The sequence below is a fragment of the Halyomorpha halys genome, unplaced genomic scaffold (assembly GCF_000696795.3).
Source record: "Halyomorpha halys isolate HHAL.00 unplaced genomic scaffold, Hhal_1.1 Scaffold71.1, whole genome shotgun sequence".
NCBI lineage: Eukaryota > Metazoa > Arthropoda > Insecta > Hemiptera > Pentatomidae > Halyomorpha > Halyomorpha halys.
This window is the reverse complement of record NW_027107476.1, coordinates 2,273,226-2,295,258: the sequence shown is the minus strand read 5'-3', so window position 1 is coordinate 2,295,258 and position 22,033 is coordinate 2,273,226. Positions and strand designations below refer to the sequence as shown.

General features: G+C 27.9%; 1 protein-coding gene across 3 annotated transcripts in view; it reads left to right on the top strand.

The window, feature by feature from the left end:
* The first annotated feature begins 12,254 nt into the window (after positions 1-12,254).
* The window catches only part of Cad96Cb (protocadherin Fat 4-like Cad96Ca), a 194,479-nt gene continuing 184,700 nt past the window's right edge, over positions 12,255-22,033 (top strand). For all 3 annotated transcript variants that reach the window (XM_067045825.1, XM_067045823.1, XM_067045824.1), the window contains exon 1: positions 12,255-12,427. The gene's annotated coding sequence lies outside the window, so the exon portion shown is untranslated. The remainder of the gene's footprint in view (positions 12,428-22,033) is intronic.

Sequence of the window (22,033 nt, the reverse complement as noted above, 5' to 3'; positions counted from 1 at the left end):
TATATTTTTTTTAAATTACATTCTGTCATATATTTACAGACAAGGGTAATAAGGATCAGAGAGCACATTTATACCACATTTAAAGAGATATAAATTAAATGATACCAAATTAAGAAATAGAAAATTAAAATTAAAAAATGAAACAAATTTTAATTGAAAGTGAAATTGTTTCTCGGTTAATTATAAAGTTTCATTATAGTAAATAATGAACTAAAAATAAAATTAGAACCTTTATTATAATTACAATCTAGAAACAAATCTATTTACTTTTCTCAGTTAATGTTTCATTGATTTGTTGGTTAACTGAAATAAGAGTTGGAAAAAATGAGTTCGTTATCCCAACGAGACAGGTAATTGTTGATGCCAACTAACGCTATAAAGAACTTGGAGCTTTTTTTTTATTAAATTATGTAAATATCTTTACAGAAAAAAATATTATATAACCCCAAACAATCCGGCTGACAAACAGGAGCGAAATGATGATTTCATTTCACATCTTGCTTCTTCATGCCTTCTTGAATAACTTAACTCTAAAGTAAATACGTTTAACTCAGATCAATTGTTAATAATGGTTAGATAAGTATTATAAGTTGAGTGAAAGAAGAATAAAAAAGTATTTAATATAATAACATTTTAAAAGAAATTAGTCCAGAATATTTAATAAAGGATTTTAGACAATAACTATATTACTTGCTTCATTGATTCAGTATTTGTTTGGTTGTTAACATGGTTTTTGTTTGTTCGCGAGTGTTCGAAATGTTTGTTTTCTTTGTTTCTTAGTTCACGCGTTTACTTATTTGTTCGTTCGCGTTTTTGTTTGTTTTTCAAACAAACAAATTTGTTTGTTTACGTGTCATTCTTAATTTCGCAGCGTCTTTGTTCATTTGTTCGTGCGTTTGAGTTTGTTGAGACGGAATTTACCATCCGTCAACAATGCAAGTTTAATCTATTGGTATAGTCTCCAACTAACATGAAAGTTAACCGGGCGATGAAAAGCTGAACAAACGATAATTAGAGGAAACTGAAGAGGTGAACAAGTGACAATAAACTCTGAACACAAGTTCCTTCAGCTCTAATTTTATTCTACTTTTTATGAGATAAAAAGATGGTTATTTTTTCGAACTCAAACAGTTAGTTTAATAGTTCACTAAGCCTCAGTTATTGAAATTCCCTTCAGAGATCTGCAAGATCCAAGTCTGGAAGGTTGGGTTCGGAAAAGGTGAGGGAATGATTTTAATTTAATTTGTCTAAACTTTTATATTTTCAATCAAATTATCAAATAAAACTAAATTGCATAAAATATAGGCAGTGGTGTAGTTTATTTATTTGTTTTTTTTTATTAAAACGAACGATGTAATCAATTCAATAATGCACTTCCTTTCACACCACTGCAAGGGTAAAGTCCTTTGTGTGCGTTTATTTATTTTTTGTTGTTTCCTCAATAGGCTTGGTCCACATCTATAATTCTCGGAAAATGATAAAATTTTCTTGAAGTATTTAAATGAATACATACTATGGATCGTATGAAATCTAGTAGCAATTTAGATACTAAGAGGTATTAAGCAGAATTAGTACCCAAATAAAAGATTTTGAAGAAATAAAAATGTTATTTCTAACATAAAATTCGAATTCGGCAGTTTTGGAGTACTTTTTTTATTTCGTTTATTAATTAACTCTCGTATTTTTCAGATGTATATAAATCATAATACGGTATTTACAGGAAAGAGTTCGTTTAGATCATAATACTCATCAGAAATAGTTATTAAGGTGTAGATAGTTGACCGTAGTGGATTAATAAGTGGAGATGGGGGGGGAGGTGCGGTCAGCAAATAAACAAAAAAATATTTGTTCGTGACAATAATTAAAAAAATATCAAAAATTATTTTTGGCACGAATAAATAATTTTTTGTTTATACGCTGACCGCACCCTCATACCATCTTCTCCAGAAATAATTATTAGTAATTAAACTAACCCTTAATTTTTAATCCAATAAAGTTGAGTGTTGCAAAGTGCAAAATAATAATTAGTGGACTTTATATTGGGATTAAATATTAAAGAAAAGCATTTTAAAATCATTATTTAAGTAATATTTTTGTTAAATGGATCTGGAAATCAATTGTTAATAGAAATATTCAAAAGAAACTCAATACTAAGAATCTATCAGGTGCAAAAGGAGACCAGTCTGAGTTGGATATAGTAGAAAGATATATATATATTTTTTAAGAACCCAGCGTAGCATTCCTTCAACGTCCTGAGGATGGCGTCCATGTCTGCAAAACAGCAGTGAACAATGTATGTCTTAAACTTAGACAAATAAAACTCAACTAGAGACAAAGGCAGTATTATTTACACAAATATTTAATATACACCTTAAATATTGTTAGTAGTTAATTTTTTAGCAGCTTAAGTAATTTGTAGAAGAAATAAACTCTTGCTATAATAAAAAGTATTGCGAACTGCATTGGCACAGAGCTGGGAATAAATTAACTGCGTAGTAGAATGTTGGACCTGCTCGGACCTGTTGAGTCCAAAGTTCAATGTAGGTATATTAAAATAAAAAAATTTATTTATTATCTTACTGAATAAAACAATTGTTAAACATTTATTTACAACTTCTAAATTATAATTATTATATTTATAATTAACTAATTTAAAAGGCAGTATAATTTATTTTACAATTTAGTGAGTATCTTAAATATTAAAAAAAAAAAGTTTTGCTTCATATTTATAGAGTTTAAAAATCATTATTTCTTTTTAAATGTAGTTAAACTTCTATAGTAACGAATAACTATAATAATTATTGTTAAGGGTATCGCTATAGAGCTAGGGGTTAGAGAAGGGCATTATTATTTATTTAAAAAATTAATATTTACCTTAAACATTGTAAGTAGTTAACATTTTAATCATCCTAAGTAATTTGTAGAACTATTAAACGTTTGTTGAAACGAATAATTATTGTGAACTGCATCGGCAAGGAGCTGCGATAAGACTGAGGCGAAGTACAGTGTGCGAACCTGGACGGACCTGTAGAGTCTAAAGTTCAAATTTAAGTACATATATTGAAATAAACAAATTTATTTATTTTCTAACTTGATTTTGAACCAATTTGATTGTTTTTTTTTTTGGAATTGGTTGATTTTAAAGACAGTATTATTTATTTAATAATCTAATATGCATTCATATGTATGTGAATACCTTAAACGTCGTAAAGAAACTTTTGAGTTCCATTAAAATAATAGAAAATTTGTTATTCATTTCTAGATGTACTCGTGTATAGAGTTGAACTTCTTATTTATCGAATTACTATAATAATAATAACTATTTTAGGTACATACGTTAGAAGTTGATTAAAATAAACAACAGTTTATTTAAAAATTCAATGTACACATAATGCCTGAAGTAGGGTTTTGGTTACGTTCAAAAATGTTTATTATCGAATTAATAAATATATTTTTCTGATTCTATCCTTGATACTTTGTTTTTTTTTTCAAATCAACGTCAATGGTCTACCAGTACATACACTGGGCAGAATAATTACTCATACACTTATTTTTTTCGGATTACAATATGTTTAATTAAATCTTATACCTAACTTAGCTAATTATTATGATAAAGAAAAATATTTTGCATTAATTTTTACAAATGAAAAAAATTATAAAACCATGCAACCTAATAATACAGTAACAGTTTGCATAATGATAAATTGTTAGTTTGGTAGAATACATAGTGATCTAAATCAGTATTTTGAAAATCTACCAAAAAGGGCCGTAATTCAACAGAATCGAGTTCTTCCAAAGAAGATGAAATTATTAAATAATAATTACGATTTAAAAAAAATTGATAGAATATCGATGACTATCGATATGTAATGCAACCCTATGTGTCACCTTTTGTCCTCTGTTATCGCCTTCATTAACGATTACTGTGAGCCTGAATTTTTGTAACGATTATATTCATTATTGAGTTCTGTTGTTATGTTTTTCTAGGTAGAATTTTCGAAGTTTTGGGCACCTCTACAGTCCTTAAAAATGGTGGAAATATCTATGGGTTAATTATTAATAAAATCAGTCAACGTATAAAACTATAAAAATTCCATTGCGCTTTAAGAAATAACGAAGTAATCTAAAAGAATTAATATTATGAACGAAAACAATTAAACAATATACTGTATTACTCAATGAAATTAAATCTATAACTAGAAATAGGAAAATATATTATCCATTTAGTTAGTTAACTCTGAATTGGTGGTGGAGAATTCTCTATAATTAACAACAGGGTATGCTTTATTATTTCATTTTGGATTTATAATTTACAGTTTAAAAAAAATGAATTATGTTCATTACAATATATTTAAATAAATAAAAATGTATTGTTATTTTACAGTAATACATAAAGAAATATTTTTCTCTGTGTACTTACAAAAAAATATGTTTTTTTGGATGTAATTTATGACCTAATGCGCAGTTACACCACTAGCGGTAAACACAGCCTATGCTTCCAGTAATATCTCCATCTTTTATTCATCGCGGTATTATCCTGATCGTAACGGTTTTGCCCTACACTGGAAGGATTGAGTACATAGGGAAGCTCCTCTCATTCTCCTTGCATATGATAGGACTCTCTTCCTGTAAGCATTATCTTCGGATCCTCTGTCAATCATCGAGAAAGTCGTTCCGTCCAATCGGATAAAAGTAAGCGGCTAACCTTTCCTTTACAGGAAGAATTCTAGTGGTGTAATGTAGATTTTTTATTCATATGCATTTTACATAAAAAATGAAGAAAAAATAACTTTTCCTATCATCGCTTTCTGTTCAATTCATCCTCAGTACTCAAATTAATTTGAAAAAAAAAAACTGTAACAGATCTTCGTAACTAAGTCCGTATTTTCTTGTAATTTTTGTTTGGATAATTTTTTTATTACTTTAATAATGATTAATAAATTTTCAAACCTTTAATAATATCTTTAAGGCCTATAGAAGTGCCCAAAACCTTAAAAACTGCGAAAAAAATGAAAAAATATTTTTTAAATTATTTATTATATATTATAAAGAATTTATTGAAAGGCTAAGATCTAACGAAGAAGTCTACAGAAAAATCAAGGACCAGAGGAAACTGAGATCAGACATCAATGGGCACTTGGCAGAAGGAGGAAAGATTGAACAAGAAGATCTTTAACAAAATGTTCAGCCACAAAAATATGGGACGATACACGAGGAAAATAAAACAGGAATTAAAGAGACTTAAAATTTCAGATACCGACTGTCTAGATAGAGATAGGTATAGGAAAACATTGAAAAATCTCACCAATATAAAGAAGAAAAGAAAGGCAGTCGAGGATCATGAAGCTGCGATGGGATGAAAGAAAATCAAGACTCCCAAAGAAGCCTAACCATTGATATTCACGTGGTCATTAGTGGCCGATACATGATAAAAAAAATTGATTGGAAAATAGAACAAAACAGATTGCTAATATCGTACAAAAACAACATATAAACAGATATATTAAAAGGTAAATCTAATAATGTATAAGGTTATACAAATAATTATTAATGTGAAATGAAAATAAATTTTAGGGCCTTTAGAGGTACCCAAAACCTTAAGAACAGCGGAAATAGAAAAAAATTATTTTTTAATTTATGATTATATATTATGAAGAATTAATTGGAAAATAGAACAACCAAAAGAAAGCAAGTATCATACCAAACAACATAAAAATAGCTACATTAAAAAATAAATCTAATTATGAAGAAAGATATACAAATAATAATTAAAATAAAATCACTTTTATAATGGAAATTTACAATTTAAAATAAAACAAAAGAACTGATTGTAAGCCGAAAATAAATATATGTGTACGTATATATGGTGTACGTATATTTAACCCAATTTTCTTCTGTACTGTAGTCTCCTTGAAATTTTTTTTAATATACATAGTTGTTTCTAAATATTTAAGGATACTTTATTTTGAGAACTTAAATAAATAAAATTTAAAATTGTTTTAAGAGACCTTTAACTTATAACTTTATTACAATAACGTTCCTTGAAGCTTCTATTCTAAAAACGTTTTTTCTAAAGAGTTCCTTCCGAAAAATTACAATTCAACTTATCAAAGAAGTTCTACAAACGTTTTAAAAACAAGGAAATAAAAATTGACAATAACGGGATTATTAAAAGAATAAAAAAAATATTCCGCTGCTGGATCTCTACAAATAAAGAGTTTCTTTATATTTTAATAGTTGTAATAATAAACGAAATTGTAGGTTTCTATTATAAAAATATAACTCTGTCGACATCAATTAATACCGAGCGAGATATTACAGGAGTCTCACGCTATATAACTTTGCTATAAAAAAAATTATTTCGATAGAATTTCCTCATGATACTTATTTTTTAAGACTGGTATCTCAGATTTTCTCAGAAACGGGTGGAACCTAATTTATCTGAAGTTTTAATTAATAAAAAAAATTTCTCTCGCACAGGGACTTCTAAAAAACACATCATGTCTTATAAAACCTACAGAGCAGCACCTCCTACAGAAGATTTTATTTTAATACTGATTAGTTAAAAAAAAGTCATTACATTTTCTAAAAAAATATTTATTTTTATTTAAGTAAGATTTTGAAGACATTATGATAAATTCTTTATAATAAACTAATTCTAATATAATCTGGATACAGAATAAATTATATACTAAATGTATTGTAATATAGTTTAATACTCCTTTGGTAAAAAAATGTAGTTTTCATTTTCTTGACATTTATTTAATTCTGTTATCTTTGTTATACTAAATAAAGAATAACTTCTATACCAAATAAATTATAATATTTTTTTGAAACTAAATAAAAAATAAATTCTATACTAAACAAATTCTAACATCTATCACTAAATAAAAATTAATTTCTATACTAAATGAATTGAAATGTATTTTGATAAATCATTTGTAAAAAAAAAAAAGATACTTTTTTATTTTCTTACAATTTATTTATTTTTAAGTAACTATGAATTTTCACTAAATGAATTGTAATATATTTTGACAAATTCTTTGTAAAAAAAAAGTCGTTTTTATTTTCTTGAAATTTATTTATTTTTAATTAACTATGCTTTTCTAAACTATTATGATGAATTGTAATTTCTTTAACTAAATTATAACATATTTATTTAACACTAAATAAAGAATAAATTCTATACTAAATGAATTGTCATACATTTTTATAAATCCTTTGTAAAAAAGGTCTTTTTCATTTTCATACAATTTCTTTTCAGCCATGTAGATAATGACATAATTTCCTTTGTGAAATTAAAAGTTTGACTAATAATGAGGTAAATATAAATATATAAATTATAAGTACACATCGATGAGGATTGTTGTTATAGTGAATTATTATTCGTAGGTTTATTAAAGTACATGAATATGGGACAATAGCCCCGAAACGTTGTGCTACATTATGATAATTTAGAATAAAATATTCAAATTGGAAGTTTTTGACCTCAAAAAATTTTTTTGAATATTTATTTTTAATTAACTATGCGTTTCCCAACCATTATGATCAATTGTAATTTTTAAACTAAATTCTAACATATTTTTTTTAACACTAAATAAAGAATAAATTCTATACTAAATGAGTTTTAATACATAAAAGTCGTTTTTATTTTCTTACAATTGATTTATTTTTAGTTACTACGATTTCCTAACCATCGTAATATATTCTAATGTCTAACCACAATTATTGATAGTCCAAGGGTTTTACAGCTATAAAGAATAAAAAAAAAATAGTAGTTATTGTTTTTCTTCCGACCATAAGCTAAGGACTTTAAGCTTAAATGATTGAGTACACAAGACTTGAGACTCTTCATTCAGCCATTAAGGAGGCTCAGTGTCCTTCAACGTCTTGATCTTGTTCCGTGCCAGAGTACAGGATGTGGCAACAGGTTAGCCAACTGTACTCACGACCAGGCTCGTAGTGCTTGGTCTAAATACGTCGCTCATTGGAAAAGGCCAAGTCTCTGTTTAGTCATCGTGATAGAGATAATCGATGTATCCATAGATATATCTATCTATTAAATTTAGTGAGTAACAATATAGAATATTTATAAGATGAAAATCCAGTAAATTAATAGCAAATTGGTTCTTTCAACAAAGATCTGATTATCCACACCAATTATTTGATAATAATATCAGGTTAACATTTAAAATTTATTTTCCGATGTTGGAAAACATTATTCAACAATATAATTAACGGAAATAAAGAATTTGAAAATGAATTCTAAAAACTAAGAATTTTCACATGATATTAAATTATATTTCTGAATATCATTATGTCATTCGTAAAGAACACTAGGTTCCTTGCTAGGTAATAGTGATGAATGATCACATTCATACTAAAATAAAATAAAAAAAGAATAAAAATAAATAAACGAAAAAACAACAACATAAAATCTCTCTTAAAATATGTACAAACAGTAGGATAAAGAAAACGAACATAATCAAACTATGTGTATGAAAAAATAAATAAATAAAATAAAATAATAATAAAAATAATTTCTAGTCACATTTACACTCTTATATACAATATTTATACAATTGACCTAAGAATTCCTGAGCCCACTCAATCCTCCACATTTAGAGCAGAGCTCAAAAGATCCCAGCGCGAAGTTAATGTTGTCAAACGAAGGGTATCATCTTTTCTTTTCAAAAAGGCAAGAAGACACTTCCGGTCATCTTTCAGCTAATGGATGCTCGAACAAAAGTTTAAAGAACCTGACATTCGGTGCATTTTAATAAAAACGTTAAATCGGTGCGTGCTAAATCAACCTATCTATCTCTTATTTGGCTCAAGGATCTTGTCTCTTTCCCTGAATCTTATGATTTATAATCCCACCTCTACTTTATGGTGCTCTTATGTTTTAACATTTGTCACAATGGAAGTTTAAAAGTTTACAATCATTTCAGGATGGCATCCTCATGAAAATTGTCAAAGGGACTTCTCTACAGAAGAAGAATGCAGCCAAAATTTATGCTGAGCTGCCAATTGTAAAAATAAAGGAGAGATCTCCGCATTCATTGATAGTTTACAATTATCGGGAAATGAGATCTTCACCAAGTTCGATTTCCCTAACGTTGGTAAAATATAATAAAGTTTCCAATTGACTAATTTAATTTTTATTGTTTAAGATTTTGTTTTTAAAAAAATCAAACTGAGAATTAACTCTTTCACCCGGTGAGTCATACTCAAACTAAATTTCTAAAAATTCAAAACAACAGCAAGTGCTTATAAATTAATTAAATTACTGTAGAAGGATATAAAACTCATTTATTATACGGAGTAAGAAAAAAAATACACGCTGGTTCATTATTTAAATAATTTCTTTAATAGATGACTAAACTCCAAAATAGCCACAAAACAAGTGCTTAGGAATCATTATATCAAGCAAAGCAAAAATTTAAATATAGGCAGATGGTAATGAGGAGTTCCGGAAATAATCCTGTTTAAAGCGACCTGGAACTTTTTTGCCAAATCTGTGAGGAAAAAACGACCCACTGGTCTCGAAAAAAGCAGAGAACGGCAAACAGCGTATACTTATTTCTTATTTTAATTCTACATATCTTAAAACATAAATCCTCAAATTCTGAATAAGAAGAGGCTAACATTTTTAAAAACGTTCAATATTAAGAGTTATCAAATACCTTAATATGATGAAAAGTTTATTTTTTAAAGTGATTTTGTCTCTCTTGAAAAAGTGATATTTAACGGCGATTTCACACTTCTGCCCCCAATATAATTTTTCTTAACTTTAATTAATTTCTAAACTTTTTTTATTTCTTTTTATGATTTTTTTTTTAACTATAGATACACTATTTCTATTTTTTTTTTTAAAGATATTTCTTCTTCTGTGGCAGACTTACAATTTAAAGAGTGTATCTATCGAATTTTTTATTAACATTGTCATATGAAATTTTAGAACATCCATAATTATTGATAGTAGTAATTTTGTCTTTAGAATTTAAAATTATTTTGTGGTGATCTGTATTTTATAATATTTAGAGTACTGAAATCTCTTTCGACAATTTTGAGGTTAGGAATTAGTAACAATCTTGTAGCCAGTATTCATAGTTTGGTCTCCCCAAATCAGAAGAACACTTGAGTACGTACAGTAAATTGTCTATCATTAATTATATTTTTTACTGCTCCTTAGAGTTTCCTGGTTTCAGCAAACTCATCAACTAATGGATTTTCTAGCCTGTGTTCCAACTTGTTTTATAACGTCTCAATTGGACCTATACTAGCAGAAATATAAAGAATATTTTTATAAAAAGATTTTTGACAATATTTTAAAAGTTTCATTGAATTAATTGCCTCGAAGAAGATTATGTTCCTTTCTAACAAACAGAACTTCACAAAAAGAACCATTATCAAAAAAAAGATAACAAATTTCTTTTCTCTCATCATTTTGTGAAATATCCTATAAAACATTAGCTCAACGAGAACATTCATGCGGAGTGAATTGAAAATTAATTTAGTTGACTTTTACTATTGTCTATAATAGAAAATATGATCTCTGTTTCTCATAAAAGTGCTAGATAATATAAAAGTATTGAAAATCCGATTTAGAAATAAAAAAATTAAAACTACTGTTCAATCTGTTCCTAATTATGTTTTATTTATTTTAATTAAATTATAATGAAAGATTAAATAAAAACACGAGTTTGTAGACTACAATGAATTTATTAATTTCATAGAACTCTTGTGATTACAACATGAACAAGTTCAATAATTTAATTTAATTCTATACTTTCGGTTTGGATTTCATGTTTGATTTTTTTTTTAATTATTAATTAAAACTTAAACAGTTTTATCTTTCTTCTCAAATTCCATTTTAATTTTTTTTTTATATGACTTAAACAGTTGTATTAAAATGTTTTAAATTTTTCTCCTAAATTTGAACTAAGAATATTTTTGGTTATTGTGTCATTAAGAGAACCATTAATCAGAGAAATTTTATTTAACTACATTTCTTTAATTCTGTTATTTTACTTTCGTATTGAATGTATTTATATAAGTTTTCTTCCTCACTTTTTTTTAAATATAATTTTTATTTTGTATATATATTTACTTACTAAATTTTCATATGTATATTACATCCTTTTTCTTCCCTCTTTCACAATTTTAGTTATTATCTACTTTCATATAATTAATATTATTAATTACTTTTATAATTTTAATATTACTTATATTTTTTATCTTATTATACTTATACAATTATCTTCTTCTAATACTACTTATGTATCTATATTATGTGTTTTTTTCTAGTTATTTTTTTTTCCTTTCATTTATTATGGTTGTTATCTTGTTTTTGTTCTTAGCCCAGGTGAAGGCCTGATATTCTATCCATAACGTAAGCACTAATTAGATAATATTTACTTATTTGGGTTCTTCACTGACCCCTTGCTATCTTTTTCTCTCAAAATTCTATTTTAGGCTTAAATAATTAAATAAAAGCTAATAAAATTTACCTAGGATTCATACTTTATGACTGATCTATATGAGCAGACATTTTTGAAAATAGTTTATCAAATAAGAGAATGTTGCGAATATTGTTCCCATTTTGGTAAATGATCAATGTATGAAGAGTTCTTAATTTCTGAAAATAATGACCACAGAAAGCTTATTTTGGTCTCAAATTTTATCAGATTAAAAGAAGAATAAGACAAGCTATTCTATCAGGCACATAGGTTCGGAGTTATTTGGTAACAATTTAAAAAAAAATGTAATGATTTTGCCTAAAATACAAAATATCTATTCTATTAAATATAAATATTCTAGTTTCTTCAAAAGCAAACTTTATACATATCAATTAAAGATTTTGGGCACTAACCCAATTTATAGAATTAAAATTTCATGTTTAACCTTGTTCAGTTAATACCTATTATCCTGTATAAAACTTTTTTTATAGTTATATTTTAATTATAAAATGTACAATTTAGGAGGCATGGAACTCCATAGAAAAAAAAATAACAGTACACTCTACCATATCGTTCCTGGTCCTAGAGCCATTTATAAGAACGATTTGTTTGATAATTTATATATATATGACATTATGGAAATGTATATGCACAATGGTAACAGCATTATATATATATTTAAATATATATATACTAAAAGTTGGAGAAATATGACCCAATGAGGTCATAGACCGGGGCTACGGTAAACAGAGCAGATGTCGCTGGCTCCAGTGCGGGCTCAGTCCGCCTTCAGCTATCGCCCGGAGTGGAGTGTATTGTCGAGCAGCTCTGTGTTGTAGCTATCGCGTCCAACAGGATTTTGGATTTTTATTTTGTCTTTAAGTGTTTTGAATTGCTTGAGTGCCGTCGTATGGTTTTTTTATTCAAGACTGGTTTTGCTACTGGATATCAAACAGATTTTTGAGGTGAGTCAAGCTATCATTTGTTGGGTTTTATCGCAATAGATGTACCTGTAGATATCAACGAATCTATAGTTTTTTTTTAAAATAATGATTGGCCAAGAATAAATAATCAAATTAAATATTTCGTCCTAATTTTAAAATAGGTTTCAACTCAATAACGAAAATTTGAAAACCAATATTTTTTGACATATGAAATAATTTTATTCTAGAAAATATATAAAATAAATGGTAACTCTAAAAGGAAATTTAATTTACAAAAGTATTAAGACCGTGTAGACAATAAATAATAGACTAATTAAGTTGTGTTATAATTTTAAATTATAAATATTTAATGCCCGCTTAGAAAAATATCCCTTACAGACTTGAATTTATTTTTTAGGGATGTCAATTCATAACCTTACCTTATAAAAGAAATTTATTCTTACAGGAAAATCGCAAATGTTCAGGATAATAATTTTAAAATTATATATTATATTCCTTGCATTAGCTTTTTTAATATAAAAAAAAGGATTACAATTTTTATTTGTAACTTTACTGCAAAATTTGTCAGATATTCCACAAATTAAAGATGAATTAAACAATTATGTATTATTTATTTTTTTTTTTTTAAGACATTGAGTGTTTTATGAAGTCATCTAATTACAATTAACATTAAGTATAATGGTCTCTTATTATTCAATTGATGTAGGACATGATATGCTTATTTTTGCTTATTGTTATTTCAGTACGTCACAGGAAAGGATTAGAATGTTTAATAGTACACGGTGTATATTACTCATAGATATCTTGTTTACCAATGCAGTATATCGAAAATAGTATTTTAATTATCATGCCTTTTTATATTTTACTTTTTAATTACATGCTTTTTAAAGAAAATTAATAATGTAGTATTTACTTTAGATTAATTACATCAAAATAGTCTTCCGAACAAAATCATTGTTAACAGATACTATTGTAAAGTTATTAGATGATAATTTTAAAAGAAAATTTCATTAAAATTTACACGACTACTATTACATTACTTTTTTATTACGTTGTTATTTTATTTTATTTTTTTTTATGGTTCTCAAAAATCCTAGATTTAAATAATTATCCACTGCACATTTGAATCGATAGACATATAAGTTTTGATCACTTATAAACAAAAATATTTGATTATATGAGTCATTTAAAAACAAAAATCATTTTATAGCTACCATAATAACTTATTTAATTTCTTAATTTTTTTTTTTAAATCTCATTGAAATAACATATTTGATTCAATTTCATTTTATGTTAGTTTATACAAATTAATATTCAAATTTCCAAAGTTTCAATTAAAAAACTAAGATCTGAAGAAAAATAATTATACAATCAACTTCAGTATGTAATGAACGAGGAACATGTTAAAAAAATATTAAGAATATTTAATACATTTTTTTTATCTACTTAGCTATTTTTAAAAATTAATTTTCATTTATAAATTAATGACTTAGGAATTATTTTGCTTTTATTTTAGTCCGAGAGTGAGAAATAATTCCGACTGACATACAAAATATTAGAAATCACCTTAATTGTAAGATATATTTAATTCTCCATTGTTTGTTTTTCCTCTCCGGTGATTTTAATGTTAGGTCAGCAAAGATGTCCGCAGAGAAGGAGCAGTCGTGGTTAATTAGGCAAGCCAAAATGATTAATTTTACTTGAAAATAGTATAATATTCAACGTTATCTTAAAAATTATTTATTTATTATTTTGTAAATGTAATTATTATTATGTAACATAGACTAATTTGGGTGAAATTAACTGAAAATGGGATTTATTCCTATCATTCATTGCAGTATGGAAGTAATAAAATTGTATTTGCAGAAATTCAGCCGAATCAAGGCTATATAGATGGATTTTGTCTTTTAATTTTATGTATTACTCGAAGATTATTCAAAATTCATGAGCAGTTTCTTAAGAATAATTTCATTGTGAATTTCCCAAATATTTACCCTTACGAGCAATTAATCCCAAAGTGATCAAAAAAGTTCCAAATGGGTGGAAGCGACAAAGCTGTGCTTTTTTTTTCCTTGAAATTTAAAACTGGATTTAAACTAAAATTACAAAAAGTAAAGTATCTGAAAGATTTGTGTAGCTGCACTCCAATTATATTTCTTCAGGCACCTCGGAGGAATATCTGGAATAGAGGAGGAGGTAAGGTTAAAAACTGGAGAGTGTGAGAGGTTAGGAAGTTTAATATGTAAGGACTTTTACCTAGATTAGACTTGATAGGAAATCAAACTTTAATCTGAAGATATTGTGAGTCAAATGTTTTCATTTCCCTCGAGGGTGATCAAATGTTTTCAAGTGAAGCCTGAAATATCTTTGGGACCATAAAGAACTTGAATAATGAGTCACAAAACATCCAAACCTATACCATAAAAACAATAATATTAACCGAAAGGAATATGGTCCGGGTGCGGTAAAAAAAAACTCAAATAGTAGAATTATACTATTTGAGTTTTTTTTTACCGCACCCGGACCATATTCCTTTCATCCATTCACACGGCCAATCAACAATCTTCCAATAATATTAACCCTGTTATTTTACATCCATATACTGCTTGTTTGGCCTGATGAAATAGTATTTAAGATTACAGACCCTCAACTACCTGATGTGGTGTGTACCCAACAAATTGGCTACAGTTGGATGCCCACAGACAAAGCAGTTTGTGCTGGGCCAGGGGTGCCACCTGCTTCATCCTCGTAATGCTCCATTGAATCGGTTTGGGAGACCTTTCGAGGGTGGGAAAACGCCAGTTTTAATATCATGAATAAATATTATGCAATAACGAATTGTTTGTAATGAGTTAAGGGAAGATTAATATCTCCTTTCTTTTAATAATTCTACATTTAAATTGGACTTATATGTTGCTTGTATTTTTAAAATTATTATCTTGATGTGTACCCATCATAGAGGTAATCAGCGAATCGGATGATGAGAGCGTGTCAGCTATGGTGGAAAAAATCAGCAGCAATCCTTCATGGGCTTGGTTCAGTTCCATTAGGTCACCGAAGATCTCTCATCCAGCTCCTACTTGGACTTCTGCACAACCCATTTGACATGTCAGTAGTAATTACTGAATATAGAATATAGAACACACATAACACAATGTTCTGTGATCGTAATAGTTCGGATGGTGAAGGAACGAATAGTATGAGAAAAATGGTGCATAGCTTCAACCACGTTGATTCGATCAGGTGTGCTGATGTTTGGATTGTAAAACTCGAAAAAAAATATAATAAATAAACATTATTTCATCAGTGGTAGTGAATAATCGATTAAATATATTTTTAATCCAAAATTTTCTATTCTTTTTCGACAAAAAAAAATTCAACATTATCAGAAAGACTCTCCTCCGCTCAAAACGTTAACAATTGACAAATCCGAAAACAATCATCCACCATAGACCTTCCAATGTCCTAAAACTGTTCTAGACCTGTCCAAATACTAGAAAAATAATACTGAGCCAGTTGAATATAAAGCCCACTTTTCTCGACTAATTCAAAACATGCCTAAACCCTTTATAATCTAAGCATACGGATCAATTTCAGACCAATTGGCAGCATCATCCTTTGTAACTAATTACTCAACATTCAAAATTAAATTCCACAAACTATGCAACATATTCACTGCCGAACTAAATGCAATAGCAGCAGCACTTCACTTCTGTTTGTCTTTGAACCACACCAAAATAACAATAATTACAGAGTCATTAAGCTCGACAAAAGGTTTAGATTGTATGTATCCAGAGCATCTGAAAATTTCCTGCATCCAGTTTCACTTAAAAACTCTATATTATATAATAATATATATTATATAACTCTATAAACAATATGGGTATGTCAGTTACATTTATATGGGTTCAAAGCCATGTAGGAATCTGAGGGAATGAACTGGCCGATCACGCTGCAAGAGAAGCACTCGCGCTTACTGGACGAGGTAAAGCAATTTTAACTCCGTCAGAGATGAGCAGGCCTCTTGGAAAGGAAGTCAAAGATAAATGGCAATTGCAAATGCCGTAGAGAGGAGGTTGTACTGACCAGGCTGAGAATAGGTCACACGAGGCTCACCCATTCCTATTTTATTGAACTGCCAGTATTGCAACAACAATCTAACAATAAGTCATATTTTCCAACAATGCCCATATTTCACACCACACCTCAATAGCTTAGGACTAAACCAAAATATCTCAAAAACTCTTGGAGACGATGATAAAACAATAGAATTAGTGTTTCAGTTTTTAAAATCATAACATCTACTGGCAAGATTATAACATTGAACGGAAGAAAAAAAATAATAAATAATCAAATAAATAAAATTAAACGAATATAAGGAAAATTAAATGAAATATAGACGGCGTTGATGACCAATGAAGTTTGGCGCCACTAAACAAAAAGAAACAAACTACCACTAGTGGCCCACAGTCAGCAACACGAAACTTTTGACGTAAGTGGAGCAATGTAACCCTCTTCGATGGTATTATTTTTATTGTTTTACAAGATAAGTTGAGATTTGCGAACAGTTTACATATTATTTAAGATTTCTAGAGCAGATCCTCCGACATTGCTGAGCATGTAGCTAGCGGTATCGAAGGCTTCGTCCTGTGGCTCCAGAGATTGTCCCCATGTCCCGCTCTGGGAAGCTTCCTAAAGATCCCGGATGTTCCGCTCTGGTTTATCATCCACGGCCGTCATTATTTAAATCATGTCTCCTACCTCCTCCAGTACAGGGGCTCTCGTTGGATGTCACATCGATCTGGTCTACTTGTCATATCGTTAAAACGCTTGTATCGTCTGGAACATCTGTGGCAGTCTACTTTGTATCTCAATAGACAATTGAAGAAAGCGAGAGATTTTAATAATTTTAATTCGATCCTATCTATTAATCGAGAGAAAGAAGAACTTTTATAAATTAATAATTCCTCTTAATACTGTTTAATGACCAATCAAACTAAATGAACAAATGAGTAATTGAGTGATATTTAATATATGATAGGTTTTACCCACATTAAAATTAGCTAACAGGACTGTATTGCCGAATTTTCGAAAAATCTCCCTATTAATTTTGAAAAAAAAATTTAAGTTTTCATTATTAGTAATAATATATAAATTAAATAATAAAGAATTTTATAAATAAATAAAGGAGAAAATATAAATTTCCGATTTGAACAGGAAATGGTAATCGCTCGATATATCCCGATTGCATGACGGCTTTTATGTCTTTTGCTAAACTGTTATATTCTTGGCATGAACATAATACATATTTGATATTCCTACCTCGAGAAACCCTATAATATAAATTTCAAAACAGAAAAAAAAATTGTTTGATCATTTTTTTTTTTTTTCAAAAATCACAAAAATAGCAATACGAGTTCACTGACGTACACAAAACTTGGGGACGTAAGTAATTTTGTAAGTGAAAGTTGTGTGATGCTCTCACCTGAATTTTTGGTTATTTTGAGAAGTGAATTTCCCTTTTTTCCTACTTCTGGATCATTCGCTTATCTAACCACGGCTGGAAGAAGAGGTACTTAACAGATTTACTCAATTTTCTGGTTAAATTGCAAATATCGAGATTTAATCGTTATCTTTGGAAAAGTTACTCTTGTTTACTAACCATTTTTACTCTTACTGATAAGGAAGAATTTCCTGGATACCTCTTCCCTTAGAATTAGATTTCTTTACCTGTTGGGTATGTTTTATTTATTTGCTGTTCTAAGACTGGTTCTACCTTAGTTTCAGTTTGAATTAATTCAAAATATCGATCAGAATGTTGTAGAAGCACAAACATTTACTAAACAATGCTTGTGCTTCTACGTACAACTAGATTTTGTTATTTTGTATATATTTTTTTCATTGAATCATATGTAATTTGACTGTAAATTGAGTTAAAAGCATAGATTTGGCTCAGTTTTAAGTTGAAGACCTTCACCATCCTTAGTGTCTCAGACATAGGTTGCGGTTGGATGTGCAGTGGATCGATGCTGTCCTCGCAGGAAGGGGCAGCTGAATCACTTCCTCTGTGCTCACTGGTCCTGGCACTTTAGTAGTCAAGTATTGTGACATGGGCGAACAGAACAGTGTAACGTAACCACTGCGCGTAACTCATTATCGACCTAGCTATTTTATGAATTTTCAAAATTTATATTCAAGATAAATGTGTATTTTATTTTTATAAACTGTGTAATAATAGTGCTATCATGTCCTGATACACCGGTAACCGATGATATTCAAGGATACATTGTTCTCTAATTGTATTTCACGTATTACTGTCAAATAGGGATGGGATATTGGAAGCAAAATTCTATATTGATATCGATATTCGACTTTCTTTGCACCGTGAATATCAAAATTTGACTTCAGTATTCCATGAATTTTTCAACAAAAATATCAATATTTTATTAGTAAAGTATTTTGAAATTATACTGTGAAATTTTACAACGATATGGATTATTCCATATCAAACTTTGAAAGCGATTTACCATAGCTGTTTAATCAAAATGCCAAATTTTGATATCGATGTTTATAAAAAAGTCTAATATCGATACCGATCTAAAATGATGCAGTAAAATTTAAACATTTAATTAAAAATGTTTCTTCAAGCTTCAATATGTTTTGGTGGTAAAATATTGATATTTTCTCTAATTATTTTTAGAATTCCTTGCCAAAGTATTATATAGACATTAATATGAACGATGAATATCGATGTCGATATGGTATACCCTAATAAAATGTAATTTTATTTTAAAATGCACTAATGAAACATTTACATTGCCTTTGAATATTCTGAGAATATGATTGAAAATTTTTGTTATTCATATCTGTTAGAAATATCGGAATAAACAGTAAATATTTAAATTAGGTTCTAATAAAGTATCAATACCTTGATTAAATACTGTCAACCTTTGTTAGAGATTCCAAATCTTGTGATCTCGATATATCGATTAAATCTTCTCAGAATAACTATAACCAAAGTTTAATATTGATACTAATATTAATAACGATATAGATTTGGAATAATTCAAATATTTTATTTTAAAAATTTCTTCGTTCTTCACTAATGAAATATCAATATTTTGATTAAATATTATCAGAATATCGTTACCAAAGTTTGGTATCGATATCAATCAGAATTTATTTGGATTTTGTGATATCATTTGCGATATAATTCGATCGAAATGGATGGAAAATATTTTTATGAATTATCGATATGTTTAACTGATATCAATATTTAAATTGGACATTACAGAAATGTAAAGTTAAAGCGCCAATACCGGTATGGAACATCACATTAAAATTTAAATATTTTATTTTTAACTTTCGATTTATTTTGTAAGGTTTTTAGTAAACTTTAATTTTTCATAAAACCAAAATTATTATTACAGTTCAGTAGGTTAGGCACTGGTCTCCAAATCTTTAATCAGCAAAGATTCTATAAAGTAGGTTCTACCCCTTCTGTAACACACAAGGTTAAGCGTTGATGCTTACCACATCACATCTTTATATAACCTCTGTCAAAGAAAAAGTAGTTCCTCATCAATTACTGAAATCAAGACTCTTCTTGATTCGCGTAATAAGAGTTATTGTCAGTTCCTTAACATTTGATTATATTATATTTAATTGTAATATTTTTTAAGTATATAAATTCATAATTCAAGTAAAATATGTTACAGTAACTTTAAACTTACTATACTAAAAATAATGACTGACTTTATGGCCTTGTTAGAACTTATAAAAAAAACATTTATTTGAGCCCTTCGATTTATTGATTTCATTTTTTATTTTTGTTGTTTTGAATCTTTTGGTTGATAAAGATCGAGAATAAATAAATCTATTTTCATTTTATTTTCTAAATGATATCCGCAATCTCACACAAGGGCAATTGATATTAGGGCTCTAAATATGTAATTATAAATAGTAGATGTTAGAGCTCAAAATAACAATAATAAAGAAAAATATATATTTGTAGAAGAAAAAAAAATAAAGGAATAAGTACAATAATACTAGTAAAATTAAATAGATAAACAAACTATTGATAAAATAAGTGAAAACCAAGAAAATAAAAAATAGGGGTTGGATAAATTATTATTTTAATAATTTAAGATATTTACACAATATTGGATTATAAGTTTTATTATCAAAGCTGGGCAACAAATAAGGGGATACTGTATGTTTTATCATCACTCAGAAAATTTCTTATCCTTCATTTGTTTGAACTAAACATCAGGTAGCAATGAAACACTCAACAGTTTGACCATAGGATTTTCTACACGACAAACTTTGTTACCATTGTTTTAGAAAATATTTTAAAATTAGGTTAAAAGTTTTGTTTGCCAGTTATTACTTTCACTTAAACTTTAAGATTTATAATTTACTCTCTGCACTTGTTCCCTTGGCTCAGAACAAGTGAAAACACAAAAGTGATTAGCGACTGGAAAGTTTTCCATTTCGAATATTCAGCATTAACATTTCACAAACAGCTGATGAACTGCCTGGACCAGAGCAATAATTGAGATATGTAAATTGTTCTTACTTCTCACGAAGGCTTAGTTTCTCTTCTCGTATCTCCAACTAGCGTGCTTTTCTTTCATAGTTGTCGTGAAGGGTGAATTAGTTAATTTAGGGGTCCGTTTTTAAATATATATACTGTAATCATTATACTTATTCATATATTTGCATAAGTGGGGCCAGTGAATGAAGGGTTGTATAAAAAATTAAAACTGTTATATAAATAAGTTTCATATACTAATTAACGTGAGACGTAATCGGAATGCTATAATTTTAAACATCAATATCTTTTTACCACTTTGGTTTCCAATTTAGTCATTTACACTCGGAGAAGAAGTCATCTTTTAAAGGATTTGTGGATCTAGCCCAATAGATACCTCAAAAGTCATTTATGTAATTTATTTATCTATTTTTTTGGTTTTTCTTTAAACATTTTTTATTAATTTTATAAATTAGATTAGGCACTATTTTAATCTTAGATGTCTCGAGTGTTCTTTGCTGTGCTCTTGATAAATATTTTTTATCTTATCAATTAATTACATTTCTAATTATTTGGTAGAAAAATATCAAATAATTAATAAATGTTTTAACATTTTTTTTTGCATACCTACTCTGCCCAAGCATCATGTCATGTCTCAAATTTTTAAATATATAATAAGATTCGAATATATAACTGCACCAACGGCGTTTGGTCAATTGAATTGAATTGAATTATAAATTAATTTATAACGATGAAAAATTAAAATTTAATGAGACAATTTAGGAAGTTCTATTAAATAAAACAATACAGGGTTTCTAAATATACAGCATACTTCCAGTCAGAGATTTTTTTTAGATTCTTGTAATGTACAAGCATGGTACAGTAAATTTATAATATATAATAATAACATCTGATTTATTTTGTTTTATGAGTTTTGTTCTTTTATTTCTTCTTTCTACATTTTTTTTTTAACTCGTTATATCCATTCTTTCTTTATTATTTTTATTTTTTTCCCATTATTTATCTAATTATATTTTCTGCCTTAACCCAATATCGTTTCTTTTTTTTTCGTTCTTTGACAAACATAGAATAAA